Below are 18,999 nucleotides of genomic sequence, written 5' to 3'. Positions count from 1 at the left end.
GCCCATGAAGGGGACCTTGTTGGGCCCGCCCCTTTCACGGTTATCGCTTCTCGGCCTTTTGGCTAAGATCAAGTGTAGTATCTGTTCTTATCAGTTTAATATCTGATACGTCCCCTATCTGGGGACCATATATTAAATGGATTTTTGAGAACGGGGGCCGATTTCGAAGCTTGCTTCCGTCGCCCTATGCATTGACCCGATATGGCAGTATCTTCGGGTACAGTGCACCACCCCCTTACAGGGTTAAAAAGAAAGATTCCTACTTTCATTGCTACCTGCTTGCTGGCTAGCCAGCTAGCCAGCCCTGTGGGCCTTGCTGCTGCAGCCAAAAAACAAAAGGTGGTGCTGCTGCTGCTGCTTCTGCTGCTTCTGCTTGTGTCTGGCCGCTGTTGGAGCGTCCAGGCACAGGACTTCTGCTGCTGCTGACTAAATGGCCTCCTTAATTGGATCATTTGAGTAGCCAGCACACCTGTGCAGGTAGGGCATGACATGATAGGCAGCTGCCTTGATAGCGGGTGGGTGCTGAATGTTCCTAATTGACAAAATAAGATTAATGCTTATGAAGAAATATAAAATCTCATCCCTTCCCCAATATCGCGCCACACCCCTACCCCTTAATTCCCTGGTTGAACTTGATGGACATATGTCTTTTTTCGACCGTACTAACTATGTAACTATGTAACATAACATGGGGGGGGGGGGGGGGGGTCTCCTGGCTGTTCACACAGGTGTGTCATTGCTGTACATTGACCATGCATTGCTTCTGTGGTATTGCAAAGGCAAAGACAAATGCTTCCAGCCATCCATTGCACTAATGGATTGGTCATCAGCTGGCTGTCTATGTCCCGCATCAATATAGACCAAAGTACAGAGGGTTAGGCTATGCTATTGTGCACCTACCTGATGCATCAGAAGGTGCGAGGCCCTTGCTAAATTCTGTGCACAGACTTTGAGATCTATACTTTAGACTGTATCTAAACCTGCTCCAACATGGACTGACATTCTGGCCTACTTTCAGCCGATGCGACTTGTCTGTCGCTGAACAGTCGCTTTTTATGTATTCAGCACCTATGTATAATGTTGTAAAAATGCTCTAGAAGCTAAAGTCGCAGAAATGTCACACATATTTGGCCTGCAACTTTCTGTGCGACAAATTCAGACAGGAAAAATCAGTATAAATCCTTAGAAAATTATCCCCCAGTGTCTCCATCTGCTGGCGGTATTGAATAAGCATTGCTGCACTGATGGGGTATGCATTAGACGAAAAAAAAGAAGAAAAAGAAGAATAATACGCCCAGAAAAGAGGCGAAAAGGAGAAAAACGTAAAAAAACGTGAAAAAAAAGTAAGAGGAAGAGAAGGGAAAAAAAGGTGGAAATGGGTTTAAAAGTGATTTCGGCGGAGAAATATATATATATATATATATATATATATATATATATATATATACGCGCACACACACACATATATATAAACGTATTCTCCGTTGAGATATTGCAGCCGCTGCTGTGTCCAGGCCCAGGAGCCTTAGCACTGTGCTGTGATGTCACTCAATACCACTGACATCACTAGGTGTAAACAACATCTCTCCTTTGCTGTGTATGTGACTATGGAGCTGTTTGGTGATGTCGTCTATTATGGCCTTCATAGAAGCAACAGGAGATTGTTGCATCCATCTAGAACCCTCAGAACTACAGTGCTATGATGTCACTCACTTCCACAGGCCTTGCAGAGTGTAAACAACAACAACCCAGCTTTGTTGTGTATGTAACCATAGGGATTTGTGATGTCACCTAGAACCTTCACAGCAGCGACAGCTTTATGAGGAGCATCAGCACTGCTCTGCCTGAGCAGAACCATCACCGCCATAGGTTGTCAAATAACCCGGATTTAACCCACACAGGTAAGTCCAATGGGGTGCAGGCATGTCCTCTATGCTTACAGCTTCCCGTGGGTGTTGGTTTGATACCGTTTGGGGACAGCCAAGGAGGCATCTGCAGGCAACAAAGGTAGGTGTGTGCTTGTGTGTGTGTTTCCTATGCAGATCCTAAGCCCAGTGTCACATGCAAGTAGGAGGAGTAAGAAGGGTTCCTGGCAAATCCGGGTTATGGATTGCATTTAAAAAGGCCCCGTGGGAGTGCAATGGGCCCCTGTCTTGCTGCTTAGCAATAATGGTATGGGTTTAGGTTCTGCTGTGTGTACTGGTGGTTGACTGCCCCCCAGCCCAGAGTGTGCATGGAAAATTGTCTGGCAGCCTCCCTGACAGCAAGCAGTGATAGTGCCCATGAAGGGGACCTTGTTGGGCCCGCCCCTTTCACGGTTATCGCTTCTCGGCCTTTTGGCTAAGATCAAGTGTAGTATCTGTTCTTATCAGTTTAATATCTGATACGTCCCCTATCTGGGGACCATATATTAAATGGATTTTTGAGAACGGGGGCCGATTTCGAAGCTTGCTTCCGTCGCCCTATGCATTGACCCGATATGGCAGTATCTTCGGGTACAGTGCACCACCCCCTTACAGGGTTAAAAAGAAAGATTCCTACTTTCATTGCTACCTGCTTGCTGGCTAGCCAGCTAGCCAGCCCTGTGGGCCTTGCTGCTGCAGCCAAAAAACAAAAGGTGGTGCTGCTGCTGCTGCTTCTGCTGCTTCTGCTTGTGTCTGGCCGCTGTTGGAGCGTCCAGGCACAGGACTTCTGCTGCTGCTGACTAAATGGCCTCCTTAATTGGATCATTTGAGTAGCCAGCACACCTGTGCAGGTAGGGCATGACATGATAGGCAGCTGCCTTGATAGCGGGTGGGTGCTGAATGTTCCTAATTGACAAAATAAGATTAATGCTTATGAAGAAATATAAAATCTCATCCCTTCCCCAATATCGCGCCACACCCCTACCCCTTAATTCCCTGGTTGAACTTGATGGACATATGTCTTTTTTCGACCGTACTAACTATGTAACTATGTAACATAACATGGGGGGGGGGGGGGGGGTCTCCTGGCTGTTCACACAGGTGTGTCATTGCTGTACATTGACCATGCATTGCTTCTGTGGTATTGCAAAGGCAAAGACAAATGCTTCCAGCCATCCATTGCACTAATGGATTGGTCATCAGCTGGCTGTCTATGTCCCGCATCAATATAGACCAAAGTACAGAGGGTTAGGCTATGCTATTGTGCACCTACCTGATGCATCAGAAGGTGCGAGGCCCTTGCTAAATTCTGTGCACAGACTTTGAGATCTATACTTTAGACTGTATCTAAACCTGCTCCAACATGGACTGACATTCTGGCCTACTTTCAGCCGATGCGACTTGTCTGTCGCTGAACAGTCGCTTTTTATGTATTCAGCACCTATGTATAATGTTGTAAAAATGCTCTAGAAGCTAAAGTCGCAGAAATGTCACACATATTTGGCCTGCAACTTTCTGTGCGACAAATTCAGACAGGAAAAATCAGTATAAATCCTTAGAAAATTATCCCCCAGTGTCTCCATCTGCTGGCGGTATTGAATAAGCATTGCTGCACTGATGGGGTATGCATTAGACGAAAAAAAAGAAGAAAAAGAAGAATAATACGCCCAGAAAAGAGGCGAAAAGGAGAAAAACGTAAAAAAACGTGAAAAAAAAGTAAGAGGAAGAGAAGGGAAAAAAAGGTGGAAATGGGTTTAAAAGTGATTTCGGCGGAGAAATATATATATATATATATATATATATATATATATATATATATATACGCGCACACACACACATATATATAAACGTATTCTCCGTTGAGATATTGCAGCCGCTGCTGTGTCCAGGCCCAGGAGCCTTAGCACTGTGCTGTGATGTCACTCAATACCACTGACATCACTAGGTGTAAACAACATCTCTCCTTTGCTGTGTATGTGACTATGGAGCTGTTTGGTGATGTCGTCTATTATGGCCTTCATAGAAGCAACAGGAGATTGTTGCATCCATCTAGAACCCTCAGAACTACAGTGCTATGATGTCACTCACTTCCACAGGCCTTGCAGAGTGTAAACAACAACAACCCAGCTTTGTTGTGTATGTAACCATAGGGATTTGTGATGTCACCTAGAACCTTCACAGCAGCGACAGCTTTATGAGGGGAGCATCAGCACTGCTCTGCCTGAGCAGAACCATCACCGCCATAGGTTGTCAAATAACCCGGATTTAACCCACACAGGTAAGTCCAATGGGGTGCAGGCATGTCCTCTATGCTTACAGCTTCCCGTGGGTGTTGGTTTGATACCGTTTGGGGACAGCCAAGGAGGCATCTGCAGGCAACAAAGGTAGGTGTGTGCTTGTGTGTGTGTTTCCTATGCAGATCCTAAGCCCAGTGTCACATGCAAGTAGGAGGAGTAAGAAGGGTTCCTGGCAAATCCGGGTTATGGATTGCATTTAAAAAGGCCCCGTGGGAGTGCAATGGGCCCCTGTCTTGCTGCTTAGCAATAATGGTATGGGTTTAGGTTCTGCTGTGTGTACTGGTGGTTGACTGCCCCCCAGCCCAGAGTGTGCATGGAAAATTGTCTGGCAGCCTCCCTGACAGCAAGCAGTGATAGTGCCCATGAAGGGGACCTTGTTGGGCCCGCCCCTTTCACGGTTATCGCTTCTCGGCCTTTTGGCTAAGATCAAGTGTAGTATCTGTTCTTATCAGTTTAATATCTGATACGTCCCCTATCTGGGGACCATATATTAAATGGATTTTTGAGAACGGGGGCCGATTTCGAAGCTTGCTTCCGTCGCCCTATGCATTGACCCGATATGGCAGTATCTTCGGGTACAGTGCACCACCCCCTTACAGGGTTAAAAAGAAAGATTCCTACTTTCATTGCTACCTGCTTGCTGGCTAGCCAGCTAGCCAGCCCTGTGGGCCTTGCTGCTGCAGCCAAAAAACAAAAGGTGGTGCTGCTGCTGCTGCTTCTGCTGCTTCTGCTTGTGTCTGGCCGCTGTTGGAGCGTCCAGGCACAGGACTTCTGCTGCTGCTGACTAAATGGCCTCCTTAATTGGATCATTTGAGTAGCCAGCACACCTGTGCAGGTAGGGCATGACATGATAGGCAGCTGCCTTGATAGCGGGTGGGTGCTGAATGTTCCTAATTGACAAAATAAGATTAATGCTTATGAAGAAATATAAAATCTCATCCCTTCCCCAATATCGCGCCACACCCCTACCCCTTAATTCCCTGGTTGAACTTGATGGACATATGTCTTTTTTCGACCGTACTAACTATGTAACTATGTAACATAACATGGGGGGGGGGGGGGTCTCCTGGCTGTTCACACAGGTGTGTCATTGCTGTACATTGACCATGCATTGCTTCTGTGGTATTGCAAAGGCAAAGACAAATGCTTCCAGCCATCCATTGCACTAATGGATTGGTCATCAGCTGGCTGTCTATGTCCCGCATCAATATAGACCAAAGTACAGAGGGTTAGGCTATGCTATTGTGCACCTACCTGATGCATCAGAAGGTGCGAGGCCCTTGCTAAATTCTGTGCACAGACTTTGAGATCTATACTTTAGACTGTATCTAAACCTGCTCCAACATGGACTGACATTCTGGCCTACTTTCAGCCGATGCGACTTGTCTGTCGCTGAACAGTCGCTTTTTATGTATTCAGCACCTATGTATAATGTTGTAAAAATGCTCTAGAAGCTAAAGTCGCAGAAATGTCACACATATTTGGCCTGCAACTTTCTGTGCGACAAATTCAGACAGGAAAAATCAGTATAAATCCTTAGAAAATTATCCCCCAGTGTCTCCATCTGCTGGCGGTATTGAATAAGCATTGCTGCACTGATGGGGTATGCATTAGACGAAAAAAAAGAAGAAAAAGAAGAATAATACGCCCAGAAAAGAGGCGAAAAGGAGAAAAACGTAAAAAAACGTGAAAAAAAAGTAAGAGGAAGAGAAGGGAAAAAAAGGTGGAAATGGGTTTAAAAGTGATTTCGGCGGAGAAATATATATATATATATATATATATATATATATATATATATATATATACGCGCACACACACACATATATATAAACGTATTCTCCGTTGAGATATTGCAGCCGCTGCTGTGTCCAGGCCCAGGAGCCTTAGCACTGTGCTGTGATGTCACTCAATACCACTGACATCACTAGGTGTAAACAACATCTCTCCTTTGCTGTGTATGTGACTATGGAGCTGTTTGGTGATGTCGTCTATTATGGCCTTCATAGAAGCAACAGGAGATTGTTGCATCCATCTAGAACCCTCAGAACTACAGTGCTATGATGTCACTCACTTCCACAGGCCTTGCAGAGTGTAAACAACAACAACCCAGCTTTGTTGTGTATGTAACCATAGGGATTTGTGATGTCACCTAGAACCTTCACAGCAGCGACAGCTTTATGAGGAGCATCAGCACTGCTCTGCCTGAGCAGAACCATCACCGCCATAGGTTGTCAAATAACCCGGATTTAACCCACACAGGTAAGTCCAATGGGGTGCAGGCATGTCCTCTATGCTTACAGCTTCCCGTGGGTGTTGGTTTGATACCGTTTGGGGACAGCCAAGGAGGCATCTGCAGGCAACAAAGGTAGGTGTGTGCTTGTGTGTGTGTTTCCTATGCAGATCCTAAGCCCAGTGTCACATGCAAGTAGGAGGAGTAAGAAGGGTTCCTGGCAAATCCGGGTTATGGATTGCATTTAAAAAGGCCCCGTGGGAGTGCAATGGGCCCCTGTCTTGCTGCTTAGCAATAATGGTATGGGTTTAGGTTCTGCTGTGTGTACTGGTGGTTGACTGCCCCCCAGCCCAGAGTGTGCATGGAAAATTGTCTGGCAGCCTCCCTGACAGCAAGCAGTGATAGTGCCCATGAAGGGGACCTTGTTGGGCCCGCCCCTTTCACGGTTATCGCTTCTCGGCCTTTTGGCTAAGATCAAGTGTAGTATCTGTTCTTATCAGTTTAATATCTGATACGTCCCCTATCTGGGGACCATATATTAAATGGATTTTTGAGAACGGGGGCCGATTTCGAAGCTTGCTTCCGTCGCCCTATGCATTGACCCGATATGGCAGTATCTTCGGGTACAGTGCACCACCCCCTTACAGGGTTAAAAAGAAAGATTCCTACTTTCATTGCTACCTGCTTGCTGGCTAGCCAGCTAGCCAGCCCTGTGGGCCTTGCTGCTGCAGCCAAAAAACAAAAGGTGGTGCTGCTGCTGCTGCTTCTGCTGCTTCTGCTTGTGTCTGGCCGCTGTTGGAGCGTCCAGGCACAGGACTTCTGCTGCTGCTGACTAAATGGCCTCCTTAATTGGATCATTTGAGTAGCCAGCACACCTGTGCAGGTAGGGCATGACATGATAGGCAGCTGCCTTGATAGCGGGTGGGTGCTGAATGTTCCTAATTGACAAAATAAGATTAATGCTTATGAAGAAATATAAAATCTCATCCCTTCCCCAATATCGCGCCACACCCCTACCCCTTAATTCCCTGGTTGAACTTGATGGACATATGTCTTTTTTCGACCGTACTAACTATGTAACTATGTAACATAACATGGGGGGGGGGGGGGGGGGGGGTCTCCTGGCTGTTCACACAGGTGTGTCATTGCTGTACATTGACCATGCATTGCTTCTGTGGTATTGCAAAGGCAAAGACAAATGCTTCCAGCCATCCATTGCACTAATGGATTGGTCATCAGCTGGCTGTCTATGTCCCGCATCAATATAGACCAAAGTACAGAGGGTTAGGCTATGCTATTGTGCACCTACCTGATGCATCAGAAGGTGCGAGGCCCTTGCTAAATTCTGTGCACAGACTTTGAGATCTATACTTTAGACTGTATCTAAACCTGCTCCAACATGGACTGACATTCTGGCCTACTTTCAGCCGATGCGACTTGTCTGTCGCTGAACAGTCGCTTTTTATGTATTCAGCACCTATGTATAATGTTGTAAAAATGCTCTAGAAGCTAAAGTCGCAGAAATGTCACACATATTTGGCCTGCAACTTTCTGTGCGACAAATTCAGACAGGAAAAATCAGTATAAATCCTTAGAAAATTATCCCCCAGTGTCTCCATCTGCTGGCGGTATTGAATAAGCATTGCGCTGCACTGATGGGGTATGCATTAGACGAAAAAAAAGAAGAAAAAGAAGAATAATACGCCCAGAAAAGAGGCGAAAAGGAGAAAAACGTAAAAAAACGTGAAAAAAAAGTAAGAGGAAGAGAAGGGAAAAAAAGGTGGAAATGGGTTTAAAAGTGATTTCGGCGGAGAAATATATATATATATATATATATATATATATATATATATATATATATGCGCGCACACACACACATATATATAAACGTATTCTCCGTTGAGATATTGCAGCCGCTGCTGTGTCCAGGCCCAGGAGCCTTAGCACTGTGCTGTGATGTCACTCAATACCACTGACATCACTAGGTGTAAACAACATCTCTCCTTTGCTGTGTATGTGACTATGGAGCTGTTTGGTGATGTCGTCTATTATGGCCTTCATAGAAGCAACAGGAGATTGTTGCATCCATCTAGAACCCTCAGAACTACAGTGCTATGATGTCACTCACTTCCACAGGCCTTGCAGAGTGTAAACAACAACAACCCAGCTTTGTTGTGTATGTAACCATAGGGATTTGTGATGTCACCTAGAACCTTCACAGCAGCGACAGCTTTATGAGGAGCATCAGCACTGCTCTGCCTGAGCAGAACCATCACCGCCATAGGTTGTCAAATAACCCGGATTTAACCCACACAGGTAAGTCCAATGGGGTGCAGGCATGTCCTCTATGCTTACAGCTTCCCGTGGGTGTTGGTTTGATACCGTTTGGGGACAGCCAAGGAGGCATCTGCAGGCAACAAAGGTAGGTGTGTGCTTGTGTGTGTGTTTCCTATGCAGATCCTAAGCCCAGTGTCACATGCAAGTAGGAGGAGTAAGAAGGGTTCCTGGCAAATCCGGGTTATGGATTGCATTTAAAAAGGCCCCGTGGGAGTGCAATGGGCCCCTGTCTTGCTGCTTAGCAATAATGGTATGGGTTTAGGTTCTGCTGTGTGTACTGGTGGTTGACTGCCCCCCAGCCCAGAGTGTGCATGGAAAATTGTCTGGCAGCCTCCCTGACAGCAAGCAGTGATAGACCAATGAACCACATGAGTGAACGGGACTTATGATATAATCCCATTCACCTTACCTAGAACACACCCAAAATGGGGGATTGCTGTGTCAGGACTCCATGACTGTATTTTGATATGTGTGAGACATTGGAATAAATGTGGGGTTTTACCTGAAATGTCCTAGTTACATTGTCTACAATATTTGATCTTGATTTTCATTCATCCATTAATGGTTATCCTTTCTGACTTGATTGAGGGCAGCCCTGGTCCAATATGGCGCCCTGTGACTCTATAATACAAATTGCCATGCGCATTAAGTCACAGCTTGCATTGCTGTGCGGCGCGATATTCAGTTTCTATGTTGATACATTGGTCACTAAGCAACGATGACGCCACACTGTGATTGGCTATGATCTCCCCATACCCGGAAGCTAACGCCGGCAGTATTAGTCGGGCTTCCGGAGGTGCGGAGGATGGCGTACTACACCACGAGGTTAGTTGTTTTGCTGATACCATGTGTTTTATTGTTTTTATTTCTTTCACCTGTGCACTGACACTTTTGTACACTGTTGTTTTACACTATATGTTACATACTTGCGATCGGCTTTGCTGATCACACGGCTGAAATATAATATTCACAGGAACACTTATGCTGTACATAGATTATGAATTGATTCATCATTATAAATGATTTGTACTTTATTTATATATATGGTATCACTAATTATGCTAATTTTTGATGATGTCACTGATTGAGGGGAGTGTGTATTTAAACCCCTGTGTATCACTTGTATTCACTTGAAAATGGCGGTGAGAGACCGCTGAAACGTTGTCTCTATATCCCTGGAATAAAGTAACACTTTATTGATTCACTACTTTGGTGTGCTGCCGTCATACTTTAACTATCAAGAGGAACCAGAGCACCGAGGTTCAACTGTGCCTGCACCCACCTCACCCTAAACTGGATGTGCTGCTTTATATGGACTGTATATTCTGAGGTGAACAAGCGTGCACTCTTCTTTATACAACATGGATGTTGCTAATAGCAACCTGTCGGAAATTTCCTCTCAAGTCTATTCCACGGATGTTTTTTCATATACGAGTCTGGACGCTGATCGTATCCTGGGGAATGTATCAAGTGATGCAGCCTTTTTGCACAACCCATCATACTCTGACCTTCGTAGAATGTATGAGTTGAAAACAAAAAAACTTCTTAGTCTGCAACTACATGTCACCACCATGAGTGAGTACCACCGCAATCACAAGATCCCTCGTGGGATGCGAATCCAACCTCGCATTAATTCTTTTGTTAATGATGTGGACTATAGAGCTCGTTTTGAAGCCATATCTAATAAATACTCACTAGATCTCATTTTACTGAATATTGAGTTTCTACAACGGGACTTAACAAATACACAAGATAAAGTCACGGAACTTGAGGACACCATTAAGAGGGTCTTGATCTCAGACGACCAAGAAAAACTTTTCCAGAAACAACAGGAATTTCTAGCGAAACAACGTACCCTAATTGAAGAAACAAAACGCCGGAAATGGTTCAGGGATAGCCAAGATTATAACAACAGTAAAGTTTATTCATGGGAAGGAGCTACAACTGCTGGGAAACGATTCTTTAAAAGAGGTAATACAGTACCGGATGGTGAGGATTCTAACGATACCCCGAGAAGAGCTGGACCTAACAACAAAGATCAACTGGCGAAGACACAGCCTTTTTTAGAAATGCAGGTCTCCTCAGCAAACGGAGGAGGGGAGGCCACAGACATAACCGCCTCCGCAAGAAACAAACCACTGAGGAGCACAAGGATTCAGGGACAGAACTTGACAACACAAAAGAAGAAATAGAACAGATGAATAAAGCCACTGTGGTAAATATCTCTTCATGTTCTTTATCAGATGATGAACTATTGCTATTGTCTAAAGGTCTTAACTTTTGTCCTAGTCGTGTAAATGATTGGTTCCAGTTGGAATTGGATTTTATCCAGTTCTTACGTAAGATTAAACTTAAAATCTGGTTCTCTCAGCATACTGTACAGAATGTGTTACCCCCTGATTCTCAAAGGGAGGTGGGCTTTGAATTTAAAAAGTTTGATTTATACATGCCAAGTGATTTTCAACCAACAGTAGAATCACATGCTGTAGCTACATTTGCAGATTGTGTTAGAAGGGATTTGACATATATTAAACAACAACAAACTCGTTTGAAACATCCTAACCTCACACATGGGGAATTATTGGCAATGCAGGAGCTTGTCCAGAACCACAACCTCATCGTCAAACCAGCCGATAAGGGCGGTGGGGTTGTGGTAATGGACAGGAGTACCTATTTGACTGAAGCTCATAGACAACTTGCAGATGTCAATGTATATAAAATTTTACCTAGAGATCCTAAGGTGGAAATGGAAAGGGCATTAAGAGGTATTGTCAATCATGCATTAGAACAAGGATTGGTGGACAGGAAACTGAGTGAATTTTTACTAATCCAATATCCTATCACTCCCGTACTATACCTCCTGCCTAAGATACATAAGAGCCTACAAAATCCACCAGGTAGGCCTATTGTGTCAGGCAGGGGGTCTTTATCTAATAATGTCTCAATTTTCCTTGACAAAATTCTTAGACCCTTTGCGGTCAATGCAAAATCCTATTTGAGAGATACCAGTGATTTCCTTTCCAAAATATCTCGAATGACAATACCTAATGATGCCATAATTGCCAGTTTTGATATAGTAAGTCTTTATACATCCATACAACACCAGAGAGGAATTGAAGCAGTGAGAAGATGTCTTCTCTCAGCCAACTTTGATCTACAACAGATCAGTTTGATACTTGAACTACTTATGTTTGTTTTACAAAACAATTATTTTCTCTTTAATGAAAAATACTATGTACAGCTACGTGGGACCGCCATGGGCAGCAACATGGCGCCCACGTATGCTAACATAGTGATGGCGGATTTTGAGGAAAACCATGTCTATGTGGCCCACCACTCCAGGAATCTCCTGGGGTGGTGGCGCTACATAGATGATATTTTTCTAATTTGGGCTGGCTCAGAGAGAGAACTACTTGATTTTCAGACTTACCTGAATGAGATTGACAGTGAACTTCAATTTACTCTATCCTACTCTAGCCACAGGATACAGTTTCTTGACACAGAAGTATCAATGGAGGATGGCAGACTGTCGACTGATCTTTATTGCAAGCCGACAGACTGCAATACTCTATTAAAATTCAATTCTTGCCATCCCAGAGCAATGGTAAAGTCTTTACCGTATAGCCAATTTTTGAGGGCTGACAGAATTGTGGACACAGATGACAAATACAATAAGGCTTTAGATAAAATGACAAAACAATTCATTGCTAGGGGTTACCCTATTGAAATTATCAACAGACAAAAACGCAGATTATATGAAGAGAAACAAGGGACTAGGGAACCAATCCACAAAAAGGACCAGACGGGGCGTTTACCATTTATTACAACCTACAATGAGACGTCAGGGGCAATAGCTCAGAAAATTAGGAAATATTGGTACCTCATTAAGGACAACTTTCCCAACATTCCTGAATTACAAGAATTCCCACTAATGTCATATCGTAGGGCCAGAAACCTTAAAGACCATCTGGTGAAGGCAGACATAGCTAAACACGGTACAAGCACACAAAAATATTTTTCAGTGAAATCTAGGGGTTGCTTTCCCTGTAGAAGATGTGTTAACTGCAAGTACATACACAAGGGCAGTGAGTTTGTACATCCGAAAACAGGGATAGCATCCCCTATAAAACATTATCTCACATGTGACAGTGATCACGTTATATATATCTTGTGGTGCCCCTGTAGTTTAATCTATATAGGTGAAACCAAATGTGACTTTAAGACGAGACTAAACCAGCACCGTTACACTATTAGGAAGAATAGGGTCGACCTCCCAGTGTCGAAACACTTCTTTGAAGCCGGACACTCGGAACGCGACCTTAAATGTATGATAGTGGATCACATCCCTCCTCTCAAAAGAGGAGGTGATAGGATCAACCTGCTACAAAAAAGAGAATTGAAATGGATTTTTGAGTTAGGCTCACTGAAGCCGAATGGCCTGAATGTAGAATTCATTGTACCTCCAAAAATGATATAAATTGTACACATGGAGATTGTTATGGGATATAGTCCCCATAAAGAATACAAATTGTGCATATTCCCCCAAAAGGTGTAATCACTGATATAGCCACAGGGTGCGACAATGTCCAGACAACTATATGTACAAGTGATATATTTGCTCAATACTAATTTTTTTTTTTTTTTTATCTTATAGAATTGCAAGTTATTCACATGGTGTCGAAAGGAATGCAAAACATACCTCAAGTCCATCCTGGATCCGCAAAATTTTCCCTACATTTATGCATTTTTTCAAAAAAAATTTTTAAAAACTTTTTAGGGTGTTTGAATAGTAACACTTTGTGGAGTCATGTACATTTTTGACCAATTTGTATCATACATTTAGTTTATTATCAGGAAAACTTTGGACAGTTACTCTGGTTTCATACCCCGATGAATGTGAATGCATGCCTTAGGAGCCTTATGACACTTTCCCCGTCAAAATGGGGTGTCTGGGGTACCAGTTCGGGAGTCCATGGGGTACTTACAGTATCTCAAATGGACCAATGAACCACATGAGTGAACGGGACTTATGATATAATCCCATTCACCTTACCTAGAACACACCCAAAATGGGGGATTGCTGTGTCAGGACTCCATGACTGTATTTTGATATGTGTGAGACATTGGAATAAATGTGGGGTTTTACCTGAAATGTCCTAGTTACATTGTCTACAATATTTGATCTTGATTTTCATTCATCCATTAATGGTTATCCTTTCTGACTTGATTGAGGGCAGCCCTGGTCCAATATGGCGCCCTGTGACTCTATAATACAAATTGCCATGCGCATTAAGTCACAGCTTGCATTGCTGTGCGGCGCGATATTCAGTTTCTATGTTGATACATTGGTCACTAAGCAACGATGACGCCACACTGTGATTGGCTATGATCTCCCCATACCCGGAAGCTAACGCCGGCAGTATTAGTCGGGCTTCCGGAGGTGCGGAGGATGGCGTACTACACCACGAGGTTAGTTGTTTTGCTGATACCATGTGTTTTATTGTTTTTATTTCTTTCACCTGTGCACTGACACTTTTGTACACTGTTGTTTTACACTATATGTTACATACTTGCGATCGGCTTTGCTGATCACACGGCTGAAATATAATATTCACAGGAACACTTATGCTGTACATAGATTATGAATTGATTCATCATTATAAATGATTTGTACTTTATTTATATATATGGTATCACTAATTATGCTAATTTTTGATGATGTCACTGATTGAGGGGAGTGTGTATTTAAACCCCTGTGTATCACTTGTATTCACTTGAAAATGGCGGTGAGAGACCGCTGAAACGTTGTCTCTATATCCCTGGAATAAAGTAACACTTTATTGATTCACTACTTTGGTGTGCTGCCGTCATACTTTAACTATCAAGAGGAACCAGAGCACCGAGGTTCAACTGTGCCTGCACCCACCTCACCCTAAACTGGATGTGCTGCTTTATATGGACTGTATATATATATATATATATATATATATATATATATATATATATATATATATATATATACGCGCACACACACACATATATATAAACGTATTCTCCGTTGAGATATTGCAGCCGCTGCTGTGTCCAGGCCCAGGAGCCTTAGCACTGTGCTGTGATGTCACTCAATACCACTGACATCACTAGGTGTAAACAACATCTCTCCTTTGCTGTGTATGTGACTATGGAGCTGTTTGGTGATGTCGTCTATTATGGCCTTCATAGAAGCAACAGGAGATTGTTGCATCCATCTAGAACCCTCAGAACTACAGTGCTATGATGTCACTCACTTCCACAGGCCTTGCAGAGTGTAAACAACAACAACCCAGCTTTGTTGTGTATGTAACCATAGGGATTTGTGATGTCACCTAGAACCTTCACAGCAGCGACAGCTTTATGAGGAGCATCAGCACTGCTCTGCCTGAGCAGAACCATCACCGCCATAGGTTGTCAAATAACCCGGATTTAACCCACACAGGTAAGTCCAATGGGGTGCAGGCATGTCCTCTATGCTTACAGCTTCCCGTGGGTGTTGGTTTGATACCGTTTGGGGACAGCCAAGGAGGCATCTGCAGGCAACAAAGGTAGGTGTGTGCTTGTGTGTGTGTTTCCTATGCAGATCCTAAGCCCAGTGTCACATGCAAGTAGGAGGAGTAAGAAGGGTTCCTGGCAAATCCGGGTTATGGATTGCATTTAAAAAGGCCCCGTGGGAGTGCAATGGGCCCCTGTCTTGCTGCTTAGCAATAATGGTATGGGTTTAGGTTCTGCTGTGTGTACTGGTGGTTGACTGCCCCCCAGCCCAGAGTGTGCATGGAAAATTGTCTGGCAGCCTCCCTGACAGCAAGCAGTGATAGTGCCCATGAAGGGGACCTTGTTGGGCCCGCCCCTTTCACGGTTATCGCTTCTCGGCCTTTTGGCTAAGATCAAGTGTAGTATCTGTTCTTATCAGTTTAATATCTGATACGTCCCCTATCTGGGGACCATATATTAAATGGATTTTTGAGAACGGGGGCCGATTTCGAAGCTTGCTTCCGTCGCCCTATGCATTGACCCGATATGGCAGTATCTTCGGGTACAGTGCACCACCCCCTTACAGGGTTAAAAAGAAAGATTCCTACTTTCATTGCTACCTGCTTGCTGGCTAGCCAGCTAGCCAGCCCTGTGGGCCTTGCTGCTGCAGCCAAAAAACAAAAGGTGGTGCTGCTGCTGCTGCTTCTGCTGCTTCTGCTTGTGTCTGGCCGCTGTTGGAGCGTCCAGGCACAGGACTTCTGCTGCTGCTGACTAAATGGCCTCCTTAATTGGATCATTTGAGTAGCCAGCACACCTGTGCAGGTAGGGCATGACATGATAGGCAGCTGCCTTGATAGCGGGTGGGTGCTGAATGTTCCTAATTGACAAAATAAGATTAATGCTTATGAAGAAATATAAAATCTCATCCCTTCCCCAATATCGCGCCACACCCCTACCCCTTAATTCCCTGGTTGAACTTGATGGACATATGTCTTTTTTCGACCGTACTAACTATGTAACTATGTAACATAACATGGGGGGGGGGGGGGGGGGGGGGTCTCCTGGCTGTTCACACAGGTGTGTCATTGCTGTACATTGACCATGCATTGCTTCTGTGGTATTGCAAAGGCAAAGACAAATGCTTCCAGCCATCCATTGCACTAATGGATTGGTCATCAGCTGGCTGTCTATGTCCCGCATCAATATAGACCAAAGTACAGAGGGTTAGGCTATGCTATTGTGCACCTACCTGATGCATCAGAAGGTGCGAGGCCCTTGCTAAATTCTGTGCACAGACTTTGAGATCTATACTTTAGACTGTATCTAAACCTGCTCCAACATGGACTGACATTCTGGCCTACTTTCAGCCGATGCGACTTGTCTGTCGCTGAACAGTCGCTTTTTATGTATTCAGCACCTATGTATAATGTTGTAAAAATGCTCTAGAAGCTAAAGTCGCAGAAATGTCACACATATTTGGCCTGCAACTTTCTGTGCGACAAATTCAGACAGGAAAAATCAGTATAAATCCTTAGAAAATTATCCCCCAGTGTCTCCATCTGCTGGCGGTATTGAATAAGCATTGCTGCACTGATGGGGTATGCATTAGACGAAAAAAAAGAAGAAAAAGAAGAATAATACGCCCAGAAAAGAGGCGAAAAGGAGAAAAACGTAAAAAAACGTGAAAAAAAAGTAAGAGGAAGAGAAGGGAAAAAAAGGTGGAAATGGGTTTAAAAGTGATTTCGGCGGAGAAATATATATATATATATATATATATATATATATATATATATATATATACGCGCACACACACACATATATATAAACGTATTCTCCGTTGAGATATTGCAGCCGCTGCTGTGTCCAGGCCCAGGAGCCTTAGCACTGTGCTGTGATGTCACTCAATACCACTGACATCACTAGGTGTAAACAACATCTCTCCTTTGCTGTGTATGTGACTATGGAGCTGTTTGGTGATGTCGTCTATTATGGCCTTCATAGAAGCAACAGGAGATTGTTGCATCCATCTAGAACCCTCAGAACTACAGTGCTATGATGTCACTGACTTCCACAGGCCTTGCAGAGTGTAAACAACAACAACCCAGCTTTGTTGTGTATGTAACCATAGGGATTTGTGATGTCACCTAGAACCTTCACAGCAGCGACAGCTTTATGAGGAGCATCAGCACTGCTCTGCCTGAGCAGAACCATCACCGCCATAGGTTGTCAAATAACCCGGATTTAACCCACACAGGTAAGTCCAATGGGGTGCAGGCATGTCCTCTATGCTTACAGCTTCCCGTGGGTGTTGGTTTGATACCGTTTGGGGACAGCCAAGGAGGCATCTGCAGGCAACAAAGGTAGGTGTGTGCTTGTGTGTGTGTTTCCTATGCAGATCCTAAGCCCAGTGTCACATGCAAGTAGGAGGAGTAAGAAGGGTTCCTGGCAAATCCGGGTTATGGATTGCATTTAAAAAGGCCCCGTGGGAGTGCAATGGGCCCCTGTCTTGCTGCTTAGCAATAATGGTATGGGTTTAGGTTCTGCTGTGTGTACTGGTGGTTGACTGCCCCCCAGCCCAGAGTGTGCATGGAAAATTGTCTGGCAGCCTCCCTGACAGCAAGCAGTGATAGTGCCCATGAAGGGGACCTTGTTGGGCCCGCCCCTTTCACGGTTATCGCTTCTCGGCCTTTTGGCTAAGATCAAGTGTAGTATCTGTTCTTATCAGTTTTCATGCTGGTGGGGATGGGTGCTGCATGGAGGATGCAGGTGTACCAGGGCTTTCCGGGGCTGGTTCTGAGGAATCAGCTCGACGGCTGCCCCGATGTGACCTGTTCCCTCCGGGTCTCGCCATGAGGCTGAGAGGGTCTAGAGCCGAGGTACTTTTGTGCCTCGGGGAGTGGTGACCCCGAGGTGCCGAAACTCACTGGGAGAATAGGCTCACTGAGTTGAAGCACGGGCACCATAATCTCTTCACCTTGTGGCACTCACCTCTTGATTCCCGGCCTTCTGGCTAGGATCAGAGAAATTTTTATAGATCCGGCCGGATGTCCGGGCAGTATATCTGCACACATTCACTTATTTATTTATTTTTTGTCTCACTGTGTCACTTTTTGCGTGTTGTGTGTTCACAGGATTTGTCAGGATGCGGTAGCCCTTCTGGGTGTCCCTCCTGGCGGTCTAGGGGAGGTGTGTGTGGCCATTAGGTTCCGCACCTCCCTGCAAACACCCCGGGTACTCCTGCTTCGCAGGGTACCTACCGTAATCGGCTCTGCGGGCAGATACCTTGGCTAACGCCAAGGGGGATGCCGGGAGCATTTGTGGTCTCCTAGTAGCTTCGGCGAAAAGGGACATCGAACCTGGAACCTCGCAGGTACCTTTTGGTCCGGAGGCGAAGGGTAAGGTTTGTTGGGGGGCCTCTCTCCTATCGGAGAAGGGCTTGCGATAGACCGCATCCTTTGTGCACGTTTTTTTAGTGTAACACGTTTGCACTTTTTCTTGCACTTTGGGTGAATCGAAAGCACGTTCCTCGGCTTTAGATAAAAAAAAAAAAAAAAAAAAAATCTGTTCTTATCAGTTTAATATCTGATACGTCCCCTATCTGGGGACCATATATTAAATGGATTTTTGAGAACGGGGGCCGATTTCGAAGCTTGCTTCCGTCGCCCTATGCATTGACCCGATATGGCAGTATCTTCGGGTACAGTGCACCACCCCCTTACAGGGT

The 18,999-nt window shown here is 44.7% G+C and overlaps 6 non-coding genes and 1 pseudogene across 6 annotated transcripts; all 7 read left to right on the top strand.

Annotated features, from left to right (window-relative positions):
* Positions 1-42: 42 nt before the first annotated feature.
* On the top strand, positions 43-233 carry LOC130351420 (U2 spliceosomal RNA). Its single transcript, XR_008888133.1, has one exon. It is a non-coding gene; the product is annotated as a U2 spliceosomal RNA (small nuclear RNA).
* A 2,087-nt stretch (positions 234-2,320) lies between these two features.
* On the top strand, positions 2,321-2,511 carry LOC130351419 (U2 spliceosomal RNA). The gene has a single exon (XR_008888132.1). It is a non-coding gene; the product is annotated as a U2 spliceosomal RNA (small nuclear RNA).
* A 2,090-nt stretch (positions 2,512-4,601) lies between these two features.
* Positions 4,602-4,792, top strand: LOC130351418 (U2 spliceosomal RNA). The gene has a single exon (XR_008888131.1). It is a non-coding gene; the product is annotated as a U2 spliceosomal RNA (small nuclear RNA).
* A 2,087-nt stretch (positions 4,793-6,879) lies between these two features.
* LOC130351417 (U2 spliceosomal RNA) lies at positions 6,880-7,070 on the top strand. Its single transcript, XR_008888130.1, has one exon. It is a non-coding gene; the product is annotated as a U2 spliceosomal RNA (small nuclear RNA).
* Positions 7,071-15,662: 8,592 nt separating this feature from the next.
* On the top strand, positions 15,663-15,853 carry LOC130351416 (U2 spliceosomal RNA). The gene has a single exon (XR_008888129.1). It is a non-coding gene; the product is annotated as a U2 spliceosomal RNA (small nuclear RNA).
* Positions 15,854-17,948: 2,095 nt separating this feature from the next.
* On the top strand, positions 17,949-18,108 carry LOC130351375 (U2 spliceosomal RNA; annotated as a pseudogene).
* A 692-nt stretch (positions 18,109-18,800) lies between these two features.
* On the top strand, positions 18,801-18,988 carry LOC130351430 (U2 spliceosomal RNA). The gene has a single exon (XR_008888141.1). It is a non-coding gene; the product is annotated as a U2 spliceosomal RNA (small nuclear RNA).
* The last annotated feature ends 11 nt before the right edge of the window (positions 18,989-18,999 follow it).

The sequence above is a fragment of the Hyla sarda genome, unplaced genomic scaffold (assembly GCF_029499605.1).
Source record: "Hyla sarda isolate aHylSar1 unplaced genomic scaffold, aHylSar1.hap1 scaffold_973, whole genome shotgun sequence".
Lineage (NCBI taxonomy): Eukaryota > Metazoa > Chordata > Amphibia > Anura > Hylidae > Hyla > Hyla sarda.
The sequence above is the reverse complement of the archived record's forward strand: the minus strand, read 5'-3'. Positions and strand labels throughout refer to the sequence as shown.